The 16,443-nt window shown below is 39.8% G+C and overlaps 1 protein-coding gene across 5 annotated transcripts in view; it reads left to right on the plus strand.

Moving 5' to 3' along the window:
- Window positions 1-16,443, plus strand: part of PANK1 (pantothenate kinase 1) — a 46,604-nt gene that overhangs the window by 2,547 nt on the left and 27,614 nt on the right. The window contains exons 2-6 of one of the 5 annotated variants that reach the window (XM_068139725.1): window positions 2,839-3,011; window positions 7,475-7,570; window positions 7,743-7,872; window positions 8,358-8,448; window positions 11,173-11,286. The gene's annotated coding sequence lies outside the window, so the exon portion shown is untranslated. Of the gene's footprint in view, window positions 1-2,838; window positions 3,012-7,254; window positions 7,571-7,742; window positions 7,873-8,357; window positions 8,449-11,172; window positions 11,287-15,935; window positions 16,433-16,443 lie in introns of those variants that run through there. The other 4 variants (XM_068139728.1, XM_068139727.1, XM_068139726.1 and 1 more) reach the window with 4 other exon arrangements.

The raw sequence follows: 16,443 nt of genomic DNA on the forward strand, positions 1-16,443 counted from the left end.
GTCTCTTCTCCCAGGCAACCAGCACCAGAACAAGGGGACACAGTCTCAAGCTGTGCCAGGGGAGGTTTAGACTTGAGGTGAGGAGGAAGTTCTTCACCAAGCGAGTCATTGACCATTGGAATGGGCTGCCCAGGGAGGTGGTGGAGTCACCATCCCTGGAGGCGTTCAAGAGGGGATTGGATGTGGCACTTGGTGCCATGGTCTAGTCATGAGGTCTGTGTTGATAGGTTGGACTCAATGGTCCTCGAGGTCTCTTCCAACCTTAGTTATACTGTGATACTGTGACACTGCTGGTTAGAGGCAAGGTCCTTCTGTAGGGTTCATTCAGAGTCAACTGGCATTGAAAGCTCAACGTCACAGAGGTATCTTGGAGGAAAATGGTGTATAGCATTATCTTCTTGGAAGTCTGCCATCTCAACCCCTTTTCACACCTATCTTTCAGCACGGTGCTTGTCGTTTATCTTGTTTGTACAGTTCTACGGGTGCATTTCATGCTTCCTTTAATCTGAAATACAGTGCTACCCTCAGTCTCTCACTCGTATCAGTTGCCTTCAGTGACATTATTTCTAATGCATATAGATCTGATTTTATGGACTCATGACTTTGCAAGCTATCCATTTGCCTATTTTTTTTTAATACTCTAGGTATATTTTCCACAATCACCTCTTTTAAGCTATTTCTTTAGTTTTATATTTCACAATTCATTCAATATCACTTTTCTGTGTCTGGTTCTTTATGAATTTGCTTGTTTCCTGCTCAGCCCTCCTAAAACATCACCTTTTGGTTTTCTGTAAAAGTTAATATGTTTTCTGAAACGGCAAGATTAGCTTTACAATCACTGGGTTAAGAGAAGAATGGCTTGGGTTTGTCAATCTAATTTTTGTGCTTTAATGTGCACATGTTCAAGCTTTCCATTGACTCAAGCATCACAGAGGCAGTCACCTGAAAACAAACATTTTCATTACCACCCAGTGTGAGTTGACTAACACAGTGTTTCTTCCTTCAGACACAAATGCACCTCACATTGCTCTCAGCAGACAAAGTGACATGGCCCCGAGCCTGAGGTTTGCAATAATGTCCAGAGATAATGCCTCAACCATGCTGCAAGGCCCTCCTGGCCCTGCTCACCCTGCAACACTGGTGGAGTGTCCCTCCACTACCCTGACCACACTGGGCTCTCAGGCAGACCTGTGGCAGGGGAATTGAAGGCAGCTGCAGGGCCTCCCTGGCTCAGGAGGCTTCATCCCAGTGGCAGGTGATAGTGTCATGATCTCAGAGATGGCATCAGGGCTGGGTGGCAAAGGGCAGCTGGATGGAGTGTGCAGGGCCATTTCCCTGAGGGAGCAGGGGCTTTCTGCTGGCCCAGCAGTTGTTTTGCATCTAGTGTGTTTAACTGAGTAATTGCAGGATTTTGGTGGGATAGGAGGAAAGCTTCACTGGAAGGAGCTTATGAATGTTCATGAAGCTGTCACATTGATCTGCTCTGACACCATAAAATGCAGTCTAGAAAATGAATCATAGATCTGCCAGCAAAGGGAATTGGGGGGCACATGCCAGTGTGAGATAGCCAGCTAGGAGCCTGGGGAGGAAGGAGAGGGTTGCTGATGGGCAGCTGGAGGCAAGCCATAGCACCTGATGCTGGACTTAGGCCTTGATGCTTGGCATCTGGCTGCATCTCAGGGGCTGGGCTGGCTGCTCCAGGCAGTAAGGTATTGGGAGTTGCCAGTGCTCTGAGGTCATGGTTGTTTAAACATCATTCAGTGAGGAGGGAAAGGGAGCTCACAGCTGGAAACATGGTTCTGTTAAGAAGGCTCAGTGTGTGTTTCTCATAGATGTAGTAAAACACAGTATTATTCCCTGAGCAAGAGCTGTGTTATCTTATATGGGAAAAGATTTGAAATATATTTAATGGGGTTCATTTTGCATAACTCAAGACTTAGTCTTCAAAAAGAGCACAACTGAGACAAAAAAAAAAAAGCTGTCAGTGTTTCTTCCTGCTGCTCTCTCAGCCCTCTGGCTATTCTTTCTCACCCTCTTTGTACTATTGCATAATTCTTTGATGAGCTAAAGAGATAATTTCGGCTGTAATCAACCTTTCAATCTTATAATTAAACAAAAAAGTTTCAAAATCAATTATTCTTGTAATACAGTAGTATAAATAATTACTGTTTTGAAGGTCAAATGTAGGATTTTGAAATCAGAACCTTCTACCTCTCATCAACAAGCTAAAACATACCTGCAGATGTAATTGTGTGTCTTAGATCATTTTACTCACCATGTGTGTAAGTGCAGTTACAGTCTCAGGTTCTTTTAATTTGAACAGCTCTTTAATAAACCCACATAATGAAGCACCCCTCAGAGATAGTCTTCTATATTGGCTCTGGCAACTAAGGCAAGTAAATGGCTTGGATATTCTGAGGAATTGGTAATGCAGGGGATTTTGTTTGTTGGGGTTTTTTTCATTCTTCTGGTATTATGAACAGGAAGCTGTTCAAGGCAGGATCACTAGGGCCTTCACTTAGGGCTGTTGTACTTAGATTTTCCTAATGTAGTGGGATTCTTAACCTCACAGGGGCTTTGTAACATTGTCACAGCATAAATTATGATAAAATAAGTCTCTTAAATGTTTCTGTGATACACCTTACTCATTTGAACTCAAAATTTGGAGCAAAATTTAATAGGCTGCCAAGATGAATAATAATCGAGAAGTATTTTGTGTATGTATATATATATTTATATATGTTTTACTACAAAAGGAAATTGAAGCTTTACTAACTGTAGGACAAAAATTAAAATCTACTTGTCTCTCTTTTTTTTTTCCCCTTCTACTTTTTCTAGGGTCTTTCTGCAAGTCTGGCAACAGATGTTATAAGACCATTAGCGATGGCTAAGTATTTTGATGCTTTGTTGCTGAAAGAGACCGAATCATTTAGACATGAGTTGGCTGATCAGGCCAAACAACACAGTATCAGTCAATATAACAGTAAAAATGACCTGTGTTGAAGAAGATGGTAAGAACTTTTTTCACTTTGTGACATTAGTGTTTGTCCTATAAAACCTATCAGCTGTTCTGTCTGACTTAGTTATGTAGTGAATAGTGTAGTTAGTTATCCAGTATTTAAGATAGGTGATATGAATAGTAAAACTGTCGTCTAAAAAATACAAAGTCAAAGGGGTTTTTTTTTTCATGAATGCATTTTTATATGAGAAAAGATTACTACTCTTAAATTGTGTGATGTGTTAGTTTTAAGAACAAGTCTGTGTAGATGGCTTTTTCATAGAACTGTTGCTAAATACGGTTTCTGGGGCATTTCTGGTGTGCCCCACAAAATTAACTCCATGCCAGCCAGACCCAGTACACTGTTTCACTTTGGGTTATGATCATGCCAAATCATGTAACTAGGCAATTTTTAGCCTAGTTGGAAACCTTGACAGAGAATCCACAAGCAGGTAGTTTGTAGGTGTATAATACTCTTTCTTTCTAGTCAACATTATACTGATGTCTTGGGACAGTGTTAGAAATGGCTCAACAACTAGAATAATCAGCTGGATCCTGTACTTAGTGAAGTCAGGATTTTTGCCACTGTTTTTGCATAGTCAGGATCTTGCGTCTTAGTATTCCTATGGATTTCAAATCCTTATATCCTTTGGACCTAAAAGAAGGGCAGATGCAGCCCAGAAGCATTGACTGTTTTAGAAAAGGGGGTTTTATATATATACTCTTTTGTCCTCTTTTTTTTATTTCACCCCCCCTATTTTCTTTTTATTTCTTCTTTTGTTTTTCTTCTTTTATCTTTCAGTTTTTTAGAATTATTTATAAACCTGTGTTTACATTCTGCAAATATTTGCATAATGTCTTTTTAGCTCTAAGTTTGGGACTAGGCCTATTGCTGCTTTTTGCTGTACAAGATGTTAATTATTTTCTTTGCATACAGTGTGTTACCTTGTAACCTCCAGGTTAAGGACTGGGGATGAATTCCAGATCTTTTTACTAAAAACTTTATTTCTTTCCATGTGTTGTTGATTTTTGTACAATCATCTACAAAGCTGTATAAATACCACCATGGGTAACTGTAATTTAAAGGTGAGATCTCAGGATGGATGTTCCTAAAATGAAACATATGTTTGAGTTTTATTTCAATTGAGGTTTCAGAAGTTTTATTTCATTTCCAGGCTGCTTGTGGAAATTCTTCTTGGTGTAAGAACTTCAATCTTTATTCCTTAAGATAATTTTTTTAGAGCATTGTTTCTCCTTTTTAGTGTTAAATAAAGTACAAGCTATAAATAGCGTTCTAATGATTCCAGAGCCCTTAAAACAGCCCCAGAAAATTTTACCAAAGACATTCTCAACTGTTGTGCTGTTGTCTTTATTAGAAACTTAACAAGGTGAGTTGGAACATTAAGTCAATATGTATCTAGAGTAATGCAGTTCTGAAATGGGAAGCTGGCCAAGATACTAAGATGTATCTAAATACATCAGATGTATAGCTGATAGCCAAAGTAACTGAAAGATTTTCACTAAGACGGGTGTGTATGTATATTTATGTTCTGTGTAGAAGCCAGAGGAGCAGACACTCTGTCTCAAAAGTAAAAGATGTGGTTCAAGAGCAAGCTTACTATAACATGGGTTAAATCCAAGAAGACAGATACGTTGCAGTGTAGCCATTACAGTGGTGCAGTGTAGTGTTACTCATCTTTCTTACTCTGATACTGAAGACAGAGCTTCTTTTATTCTTGGCAAGTGTTAATGTCTGTCTTGACCTCAGACATTAGTCCTGTTCTCTGACATTATGTACTATTCCTTGGAATGTCATCATGGCTTTGGGAACTAGGAGTTTCACCTTGAACTCATGTGAAGATGCAGCTAGAGGAGGATAGTCATGCCATTGACCTTCAGATGTTTTAACCTGGGCTTCCTGTAGAGCCCAGTGGCAAGAAATGCTCAGAATAGTTTCAGACCTAAGCTAAATTCTTGTTCTGGAAGTGCATTTGTGCTGCATGGTACAGCTAAGTGATAGAACCATAACCTGAATTACCTTCTGGCAAAATAATCTTAATTTTATTTACTAGCATCTTAGTTTAGATATCAGTATGTCTAGTATTAGGTAGCACGGTTATCCTACAGCATGATAAAAGGGCAAGGAATGATCATTTAGAAAATAAATTTCTTAACCAGTGACATGTTTAAAGACTTGAAAATAGTGGCTCTTTGACAATAGCAGGTGGCTCAGGGCATTTCCTGGTTTGATGGGAATTATTATTATATTGTAAGCCTATATTTTATTATTATTTCAAACTTGTGATTGTCCTGTAGGAAAAAGAGAAGGCTAGGAGCTTAATACATTAACTAGATATCTGCCCTGCATAGTCATACTCTTCTGAAAGGAAGAGACTGTATTTATGCTTTGCAGTTGAACTACAGTGCTCTTTGCAGTCCTAGAATCATAAAATTATTTGGGTTGGGGAGGACCTTAAACCTCATCTAGTTCCATCCCCCCTGCCATGGGCAGCAATGCATTCTGCTAGAGCGGGTTGTTCACTGCCCTGTGCATTCTGGCCTCGAACACTTGCTCTAGTCCTCACCACCCTCACAGTAAAGAATTTCTTCCTAATGTCTAATCTAAATCTACTCTCTTTCAGTTTGAAACCATTGTCTTTTGTCCTGTCACTACACTCCCTGATAAACAGTCCCTTTCCATCTTTCCTGTGAGCCTCCTTTAAGTACTGAAAGGTTGCTATAAGGTCTCCCTGAAGCTCTCAGCTTATCCCCATCGTGTAGGTGCTTCAGCCCTTTGACCATCTTTATGGGCCTCTTCTGGACCAGCCTGAGCAGGTCCATGTCTATCTTATATTGGGGGCCTCATGAAGAGAAACACAGTCTTTGCTGAAAGTGGCACAGTAGATAGAATAGAATAGAATAGCATAGAATAGAATAGAATAGACCAGACCAGACCAGACCAGGTTGGAAGAGACCTTCAAGATCATCGCGTCCAACCTATCATCCAATACCACCCAACCAACTAACCCATGCAACCAAGCACCTTGTCAAGTCTCCTCCTGAACACCTCCAGCGATGGCGACTCCACCACCTCCCTGGGTAGCCCATTCCAATGGGCAATCACTCTCTCTGTGTAAAACTTCCTCCTGACCACCAGCCTGAACCTCCCCTGGCGCAGCCTGAGACTGTGTCCTCTTGTTCTGGTGCTGGCTGCCTGGGAGAAGAGACCAACCTCTGCCTGTCTACAACCTCCCTTCAGGTAGTTGTAGACAGCAATAAGGTCACCCCTGAGTCTCCTCTTCAGGGGATAATACCATCAAAACTCATAAAGTTTCACTTGCTTCTCAAAGGGTGGATTCATGAGCAGCTAATTTTTTCACCACATTCTTGTATTATTATTTTCAGCCAAATCGAGAGGTAGATCTGTGTCACCAAAGAGGTGCTGAGACAGCAAAAGAGCAGGCAGAAATGCTGGTGGGACAAAAGGGCAGGGCTGCTGTAAGGCAGTCTTAGACTGGTGAAATTGCTTATGAAGTTGCATCTTTGGCGGCTCTTCAGCAAGGAGTTCAATATGCAGATGGCTGGATGGATTGCAGTTTATGGGCATATCCAGACTTGCAGAGTTAGTATTTCCAAATGTAGTTAAACATACAATTCACAGTTTGATGCTGCCCTGCCTAATGTTGTCACAGCATGCTGCAGCCAAGGATTTGAAACAGGCAGTTTTGAAACAGGCTTCCTTACTGAAACACTGCTCGCAGATGAAATCTGAAGAAATCGAAAGTTTTCAACTGAAATAAGTGTTACCAAGCACTGATTGTTCTGCCCCTCTGTGGTCGCAGTAAATCCCATTTTGCAAAAACTGGGATGGTAAATGGCAAAATTCCATTGTTAATAATTCAGTTGTGTGCATCTGAATTTCCCTTCGCTGTTTAAACAGATGATAGGATCTGACTGTAGTTCAGTCAGGTGCTTTTGTGCAGTTTTGGCAGGTACTGTCATATTACCATGCTTGACTGAAGAATACACACATTTGCAAAGCATTGTAAGATCTTTTGGGGTGAACACCATTATAAAAAGAAGATAATTGTTCCAATAATTAATCCAATTATTCCATGTAGAACAGATTGGGGTACTGTGAAAAGAGCCAAAACAAATTTATGGTAAGGGAGGGATCCTTTTATTGTAAGGATAATATTAGTATGAAGTTAGAAATGAGTCATTCTCTAACTCATTTCTAACTGGATGACTCATGCTCTTGTTAAATGAATTAACCAACACAAAGTATTCAAAAATAGATGCTATAGTTTTATTACTGTTTTAATCAGATGGCTATTTCTGGTACAAATAAACATGAATCTTGATTTCGGGTGTAACAACTGTAGCTTTATCCTTTAAATTACACCACAGGCCTCTTTGAGGATGTATTACACAAGCCTTTTTTCTTTTTTTTTTCTTCTTATCTGATGTTTTCAGTTCTAGGTGGATGGTATACCTAGATACTGGGTGTCTGTAGCAGCTGTGGCCACCAAGGATCTCAGCAGTGAACTTGGGCAAAGAAATTCTAATGTGGTATGTACTTCTTTCCATCCAGGAGCTGTGAATAAAATTTTCACCTCAGAATTCTTAATTGCTTGATAAATATTACTGAGCAAACATTGATATGAGCTTGGGATGAATATAGCACCATATTGCTGGCTACCCTCTCTCTCTCTGCTTTGTTTCTTTTTCTCTCCCCCTCCAGGCTTCGGCGCCTGCAGTTTGTAGTATCACATGTGAGGTCAGACTTGATGAAACCACAATTAATGCCAATACCTGCCTATGACGGGAGGAGGACACGGACCACAAACTTGGGATTTCTGGCCTCTTATTAGGCAAGTCTGTTGCTCATATTTCCCTTTCTTCCCAGTTCCCATTGCACTTGACCTTCCTCTGTATCATTAACTCCTATCAAAGTTCAGTGTCACTGGTTGCTGAGAACTCAGTTTCATTTTACTGTACTTACTCTCTTGCCTAAATAAATGATATGGTACCTCTGTGTGGACATTTATCATGCAATGAAAATACAGAACACAATTTTATTGTGATAGTTTTGAATTATTTTCAGATGAAGTAATAAAGAGGAAAGTCTTCACATATTTAGGTGAGATGCTCATATTTCTCAAGTACAATTCTTAAATTAGCAGTGTAACTTGTAACATTAGAAACTTTTCACATGCATTGCAGATACCTATACTTCTTCTTCATTCTTAAGAAGTAGGCTATTTGCCAGTATAGGTAAAATTATTCCTGTACCAAGACAAAATATCTTCAGAAAGCTTCATTGAGTAGCACTTTCTATTCTCTTTATTTTGTTCAGTTGCAAATACAGCAGACAACAGATGACATCACCATTGACATAGAGAATAACACAAATTATGTCAAACAAGGACTTCAGACTGTGTTTTGAGGTCAGTAACCTGTGTTCCTAGAACTTTGATCACACTGGTAACAGCCAAATGACAAAACCTATGTGGATGTACATGCAAGGATGAATAGTTGGCTTTTCACTGAATTTTACAAGCAGAAATGTCAGTTAAAATGTATATTTCCAACAGGCTAAAAAATCTTCAACAGAGGAAGCTAATGCTGATGAGTTAAGTTGCTGAAACTGCAATCAAGGGTTGTCTTTTTTTTTTTCTTGCTTTGTTGTTTTTGAAACCTAAATAGGTCCTGGTTTTTGGTAAGCAACATGAAGGAGGACTCTTTCCAGGGCCCTTTCATATCAAATGAAAGACAGCATGTTCTGTCTGATGAAATGTTAAGTTTGACTGTGAAGCGGCCAGTCCAAAGCACTTGTAGATTAATAGCCACTTTTGCTGGGAATAGGACTTCTGGGGAACTGAAGATGTTTCTTGAATCCATGAGGGGCAAGGGAAAATGGGAATTCCTTCTAAGATTAACGTTTTCTGATGCTTCAGAAATTTGAAGTTTCTGAAATTTCCATTTAGCACTGATCCTGCCTAGGCAAATGAGTTAAAAATCTGTGAATGACTCTGGAATACTGCAACTCATTTTTCCAGTTGGAAAGCATGCATATTTTAATTTCCATTTTGGGTCAAACTGATCCAAATGCAGGTTTCAGTTTGGTGGTGAGACCTGTCTTCAAACCCTTTCTCAGACCTCTCCCTACTTTTTATTTTAACATTGTTGCTTGTTTCATTAAATAGGAAGTGGAAGAGCAGTTGTTTAGGTCACAAATTCCCAACAGACCAAGAGTGTGTTTGTATCAGTTGTATTTTATTGCAAGAAAACAAATATTTTGCTAGCACTAAGGATCCTGCAGTGAAGTGCAAGTTGCCCTCTATGTTGGAGAGACCTTGGAAGTTACTTCCTATTGTTTGACAGTGTATCTAATGAGAAGATAGAAGTCCATGATTGCAGATCTGTTTCTCTTTTTTTTTTCTGTGTACGTAGGTTGTGAAAACCTGGAAGTTCTAAACTGGCCTCTTGACAAAACTAAAATGCATTGCACGAAACAGACTCTTAGCTGTAATATTTACCTGAAAGGTCACCAGTGCAACAAATATCAGAGGATGTAACAATAGCAAATGAACCTAATGTTAGCATAATGTTTCGGGCACTCCCCTGTTACTAAGTAGTCAGAGCCTTTAGGAACAAATTTGTCATTTATATGACAGCCCCTTCCTACACAAGGCTCTCATTCTTTGCAAGTGTGGATAAAAAGATACTTTTTAAAGGTTTAACATTTGGCTTTTATTGTCTGTGATTTTGTCTTAATCTCACAAGGATATATTAACTGTTTTTTCAGCGTGAGATTCCTAAGAAACACTTTGGTTTTACCTGGCTGAAAGCAAAATGATGTTGTTCAAATACTGAAGTTTTAACTCCAGATTAGTTGTGGTGTTTGGACTTAACCCTGGTCTTAAATGTTCTTTTGTATATACCCTTCCCTGCTACTGGTTGAGGAGAAATGTCAAAGGTGTGCTGTGTTTCAGTTTTGCACTCATTCCCATCTGTGGACTAGTTTGGAAGGACAAAAGTACAAGCTCTGTGTCACTTCTATCCTCTGAAGGACATTGTGTGTTTCCTCCTGGTTTAGAGGAGTAAGCCAGTTTTGTCTGGTTTGCAGGTGTGCATGTCTAGCTAGAGTAATTCAGAGAGATGCCTTGTAGTCCTTTTCCAGAAACAGGCATAGAAAGTCTGTTTCCATGTTGTAACCTGATTTGTAATCATTCATATTCATGGGAATTTCATTTAAGCTCTGGGAATACAGACCAATGCAAGGGAGAAATCTCTGTGCTGCTGAGTATTGATAGAAGAAAAAGCTTCTCCTCCTCTTCAGATGGGCAGTTCTGAATGAGGGAGGAGAGTCTCTTGTAATTGTCAGCCACTGTCGTCTTTCAAAGTGCTGGTTTTGAAACTGTTGCTTCCCTCCTGATGGCATTATAAAGGTCCATATAAAAATGCTGAGCGGGGAAAAATAAAAGTGAAAACATTCACCCAAGCAAAACCAGTATGTGTGCATACATGAGGGTAATTGTCTGTGGGGGAGCAATCTACCAAGTGCTCTGCTGCTTGTTGCAATCATTTTTTATGATGATGAACAGTATTTCTCAACAGTGAGTTGTGAACTTGCATGTTTTCCAATTTGATTTTGTCTTATGTAGCCCTATATTTCAAAGCCAGTAGCAGTGCACTGAGCCAAATACATAGGCAGGAGACAGAGTGGATGGAGACCTAGGAGAGTGTATTTGAAATGAGATTTTTAGGGTTTTTTACATACCTAATAGCTTGAATTGATTACCTAGCTTTTCCTTTTTACAAACCACAGAACAGAAACTATTGACATGGAAAAAAGATGATTCACCTCCAACAACTATTTTGTCTTTGTTGGCCTGTACTCATAAACAATAATTAAGGACTAGATTTTCAATGTTTACCAATTTAGGTATTTTTATATGAAATAACTGAAATAAGGCACTGAAGTCTTTTTGTTCCCTGTAAAAGATGAGCACCAACAGCTCTGCTATGATTCAGTGAAAGAGTAAATGCAACAAATTAAGTTGTAATTTTATAGTTGGACACGGAGAAACAGAGGTATTGGAAGGGAAAGCTTTAGAAAGAAAAAGTTCTTGCTGTTCTGTGACTGCTGCATGTTTGGCTTTTTTCAGTTGGGGTGGAAGATGTCAACTATGATCTCTAACCTCATCTAAGAGCTGCCAAAGGATAACTGTAGAAACTGCCTGGCCAACTGCAAAGTCTGACCATGGGGATGGGGTAGGCTGGTAAGACCAAACTCCATCTATGTACTCTTTTGGCTGTTATTTCCTAGTCTTGGCTACTGCTGTTAGATATGAATATTGTAGACCAGACAACTCCTTTCAGGCAGCATTCATAGTCCCTTGCTTAGACACTAAGCTTGGTGATTCAGCCAGGAAATCTATCTATACTCTGCCTGTCATTGATGAAGTAAAAGAATATTCCTCCTGAGGGTAGTTCAGACCACCAAAGCTAAGTTCCTTCTTAGACAGAGTGTCTTTTTCCATCTTTCTTGATGAAAAGTGAAGGGGAGATCAGTTGCAACTCTGTGAAGAGAAACAGATTTTGTTTATGTGTCACAGAAGGCCTTGAGTATTGTGTCCAGTTTTGGGCACCACCATAGAAGAGAGATGTGAAGGTGCTGGAGTGAGTGCAGAGGAGGGCAGCAAAGCTGGTGAAGGGCCTGGAAGATATGTCTTATGAGGAGCAACTGAAGGAGCTGGGGCTGTTTAGTTTGGAAAAGAGGAGGCTGAGTGGAGACCTCATCACTCTCTACAACTACCTGAAAGGATGTTGTAGAGAGGCTGGTGCTGGTCTCTTCTCACAGGTAGTTAGTGATAGAACAAGGGGTAATGGCCTGAAGCTACAGCTGGCTAGGTTTAGACTGGACATTGGGAAAAAAAATTTCACAGAAAGGAATGGTCAGGCACTGGAATGTGCTGCCCAGGGAGGTGCCCAGGGTATGTGGCCCTGGATGTGTTTAAAAGTCATTTGCACATGGTGCTTTGGAATATGGTTTAGGGTTGAACTTTGTAAAGTTGGTTGGACTTTGCGATCCTGAGGGTCTTTAAAAACCTCAATGATTCTGTGATTCTGTGAAGGCATAATTGAAAGGAGCCTGCACCAGGAGTGGGGAAAGGAACTGGTGGTCTCAACATAATGTTTCTTGGCTTCCATCTGGCAAAGATTCAGGCATATGACTGAATGTATGCCCTTCACTTCCTCTGTCACCTGAAATCAGTTTTGCCTCCCAGATGCATCAGTGTTTGGGGCAAGCAGAACGCTAATGCCAGCTAGCTGTTGTCATAGTAAGCCTTAGCTTTCTTGTGATCACCAGAGCCCTTTGTGTCCCTTTTTAATATTTTGTCATTGCATTTTCTAGATAAGGATTGTACACAGTTTTAGAGCTGTTTTGTCCCATTTGATTTACCCTTCTATCATTTGTCATCATATAGTTATGTTTGACTGTTGGTTTTCTAGCTCTGCAATTTAAAATAAGGAGAAAAGGCATTAAAATGTCTATTGAAGGTCCTGCACACACCAAAAAGTATGAGTGAAAAGCAATTGGGAAGAAATACTGGACTCTTGGTACTTTCTTTTTGGTATTTGATATGTGAATATACAAAAAATAAATCAACAATATCTCATCTTTTGCAAGGAATGCTGTTCCTGTTTTTATGTTTATTTATCAAGCTGTACTTTATTTGCTTTATTTTCAAGAGGAAAAATTGAATCGTAGGACTTTCCTGTAATACAGAAACAAGATAAACATAGAAGTAACCTGAATAGAAATAGAAACAGAAATGGCAGCATGCCAGCAACCCCTTGAACATAAATCTGCAGGCAGCTATGCCATTACACTCTTTGCATTGCTTAATATAGTTTGTGTAAACTGAGATGTGCACATGCTCCTCATTACCACTTCTCTCCAAAAAATGACCAAAGCTTTGTAGCTGACTGGCTTTGAATTAGAGTAACACCACTGGTGCTCTGCAAGATATTTATTTTTTTTCCAGTTCTTGAGTAATGGATTTACATGTGGGCTGCACCTGTTTGGTGCTTATTTTAGCTTGGCCTCAGACCAGGGATACAGGACCCCCCACAGAATGAGGGAGGGGGAGGTAATCTTCATAGGTTCCTGAAAATACCAGGCCAGGTTGCCTGATGAAAACATGCTTGAAAGGTTGTTGTGGATTTTGGCCTCTTTTTTGTTTGTTTCTGTTTTGTCTGTTTGCTTGTTAGGTGTTGTTTGTTTAATTAGTAGCATTGCTTCTGAAAGTGTACGGACTGGAGCACAGTACCACTCATCCTATGGCAGAGTATCTTAACCTCAGTTAGTTAGTTGTTGGCTTGCTGAAACTGACTCATAGAGTTACAGAATTGCAGCCTGCCTCTATTTATAAACAAATAAATAGAGGTGATAGAATGCTGGGTGTCTGAAGTGCAAGTGGTTATGGAACAATCCATGCAGTGTTTGCCATACAAATGTGTACTGTGCAGTGAGTCAATATAGCAGACTAGTTCATGAGAGTCCATTTGTGTCCTGGATTCTTCAGCATGATATGTGTCTGTAGTCCTTTTACCACCAGATTGCTGGTTTACAGTAAAATGCACAGGAGAGTATTTAAAAATAAACATGTAATTTCCACCTATTCCTGTTCAGAAAGGAAGACAGAAATACTGAGTAAATGTTAATACTGAAAGAACTGGAAGCATCCTCGGTTTTGTGTCAGTATTGCACCTCTGCCTGGATTGTTGTCTTGCAAGTCAGACTGAAAACCGAGCAGGCTCACAGGGTTTGTTTACGAAGTTAGGATAAAAGGAAGAGGAAAACTTTAATTGCCTCAGAGTGTATAAACTAAACCTGTATTATATGCCATGACTTTGTTGACAGATGTGTATTTTAAATATACAGAGATTTAAATATTTTAAATTTAAGGGAGGTAGAGTAGGCAGTAACACGGAATGTGTGTATGTGGTATGAAGAGAAGATAGTGCAGTACCTCTTGAAAAACACCTGCTTTCAGCCACTTGTGCTGTGATGCATTGTGTCATAAATAATATGGGTAAAAACCAAGTAGACAGCAAGTCTTCAGTCAACTGCTCAACTGTGAGAGTAGCAGGATAGTTTATTTCTACTTATTGTCCTGTTTTCAAGAGGTGACATTATCAATTCTGTCGTATTCTTCTGGATTGTGTTTTCTAAGATGCTTGAGCTTTTCAAATACTGAGTATAATGTGGGACCTTCACATCACCAATCTAGCCCCTTTGCAGAATATTAGAAGAGCACAGGCTGTCTACATCAGGCAATGAGTTCATGTGTGCTGTGGCTCACAGCTGATGCAGAATAAAGGGTATGTAAAACTTTTCTAAGAGCTCATTCCAAAGTTAAATAAGCATAAACAAAAATAATACCAAAAAAGTTGGTATTTTGCAGTGCAGAATTTGGTTCGTGTGATATGATTTATCAGTACAAGAGTCTGAAATTGTTTCGATAAAGCAGCACAGTGGTTTCAAGCTTCATCTCTCCACAACACAAAAGTGTTTTCCTCCATTCCTGCTGGAGGCAAACTTGCACACTTAGAAGTGAAATCTGTTCCTGTGTCAATTAATTTGGACTGTCTTCAGTATTTCCCCATTTTTATGTTTTCTCCAGCATTATTTGAGGTGACATTTGTTGTTACAACATGCCGTTGGACTGCACTGTCCTGAACTTGTCAGTCCTAACAGTGTTTTGCTTATGTACTTCTTTTATTTATCAGAATCTCATTCACTTCTGTCCTGGGCATGATTGTCCAATATTTACAGCAAAATATTAGGGAAGTATCTAATGAAAAATGAAAGATTGGAAAGAACCTCAAAAAGGTGTCGAGGCCATGCTTTCTCCTCACTCTTAAGACAGGATCAGCCCTACTTAGACTGTTCCTCACAGATACTTAACTTTTCCTAGAAACTTGGAACAGTGAATAGTTCAGTATTCCAGTACAGTCTAATGCTTGTCTAACTTGATTCCAGGAAATGCCTCAAGTCTAAAGTGAAATTGCCTTACTGCAGTTATCTCTTAAGAAGCCTTTCTTATTTCTCAGCAACTGTGATTTATCTCCTTTGCTATTACCTGTTCTAGGTTTGAATATCCTTTCAAATATTAATTTTCTGGACTAATACTTGATGCTTTCATTTAACTGCATAGACAAATACATTTGCAGGAACGATTGCCCTCTTCTCCCCTGGGCTGGTTGTATTTCCTGTCAATTTCCTTCTCAGGGATGGAGAAAGGGACAACCATTGCCTACTGAGAATAGTACCAGTAAGGATTCTCCATGTCTTCATATAGCCTAACTAGCCAGCTGCATCAACCTGCCATGTGGTATGAAGGTCCCTGCCAGTCCAGGCAGCAGCCTTCTGATTTTTAGTTTAAACATAATTCAGTTAGGAAGTTCTCAAAGAATTTCTTAGTTTGGAAGCACTACAGCTTCTTCTATCAATAAATGTATATAGTCTGCCTTTCTTCCTACTGTCTTCAGGGTAATCACTTTTGGGCTGTCAATTACAGCAGTTACATATGCATTAGGATATGAAGGGGGAAAATGAGTGTTTTAATCGCCTTCAGAACATTGGTGGGTGTTTTTTAGGAAGAAAATTTTACTTCTTTGTTCTCTTTGTTTCCTCAACTTAATGTGCATGTTTTGCTGTGGCTTGCTCCCAGTTACCTAAACATAATGTTGTGGTCCCAGAAAGGAACTGGGGAGAATGTCACATTACCTCTCATGAAGCAATTTCTTACTGCATTATTCCTTCTAGAGGCAGTTAGAATAGCTCTTCAATCTTTATAGGTGTTTTACAGCAGAGGGCCTGTCCCTTGTACTAATTTTAGGTGTAAGGATGAACCGTGACCTATTTTTGTTTAAGGACAACCATCTATACAGTGACTGGCACTCAGTATCAGAAACTATCTTCACGTGCAGAGCAAAACTCAGTGTTTCTTTTCAGTGTACATACGATACCGCAGCAGCAGAGTTCACCCATTTTATGTCCACTTGATATTTAATACATTTCATTGAGAAAGTGTATTTTTACACTTGGATGTCTCAGTGGTCAGGGAATAAATCACAGTCACGAGATTTATCAGTGCTGGGGTGGGAAGGCCAAGATACTAAAAAAGCATGAGGTCAAATACACTCAAGGTCACCCTCTCCCTCCGAGCTGTTGAGGATACACGTGACAATGTAGACAAAAACTTGAACATTGGTGCTGATGTAAAAATAACTTTGTATGAGGTACGAGGTGTACCAGGGATCACACAGGGAGGCCTCCGAGAGCTAGACACCTGAGTCACATGAGCGTGTGCGTGTGGACACTGAAGCGAAAATGACTCCACAGCCGGTTACCAGGTTAGGCCTGC

This window comes from Melanerpes formicivorus, unplaced genomic scaffold, assembly GCF_026170545.1.
Source record: "Melanerpes formicivorus ecotype bairdi unplaced genomic scaffold, bMelFor1.0.p_v2 SCAF_6, whole genome shotgun sequence".
Taxonomy (NCBI): Eukaryota; Metazoa; Chordata; class Aves; order Piciformes; family Picidae; genus Melanerpes; species Melanerpes formicivorus.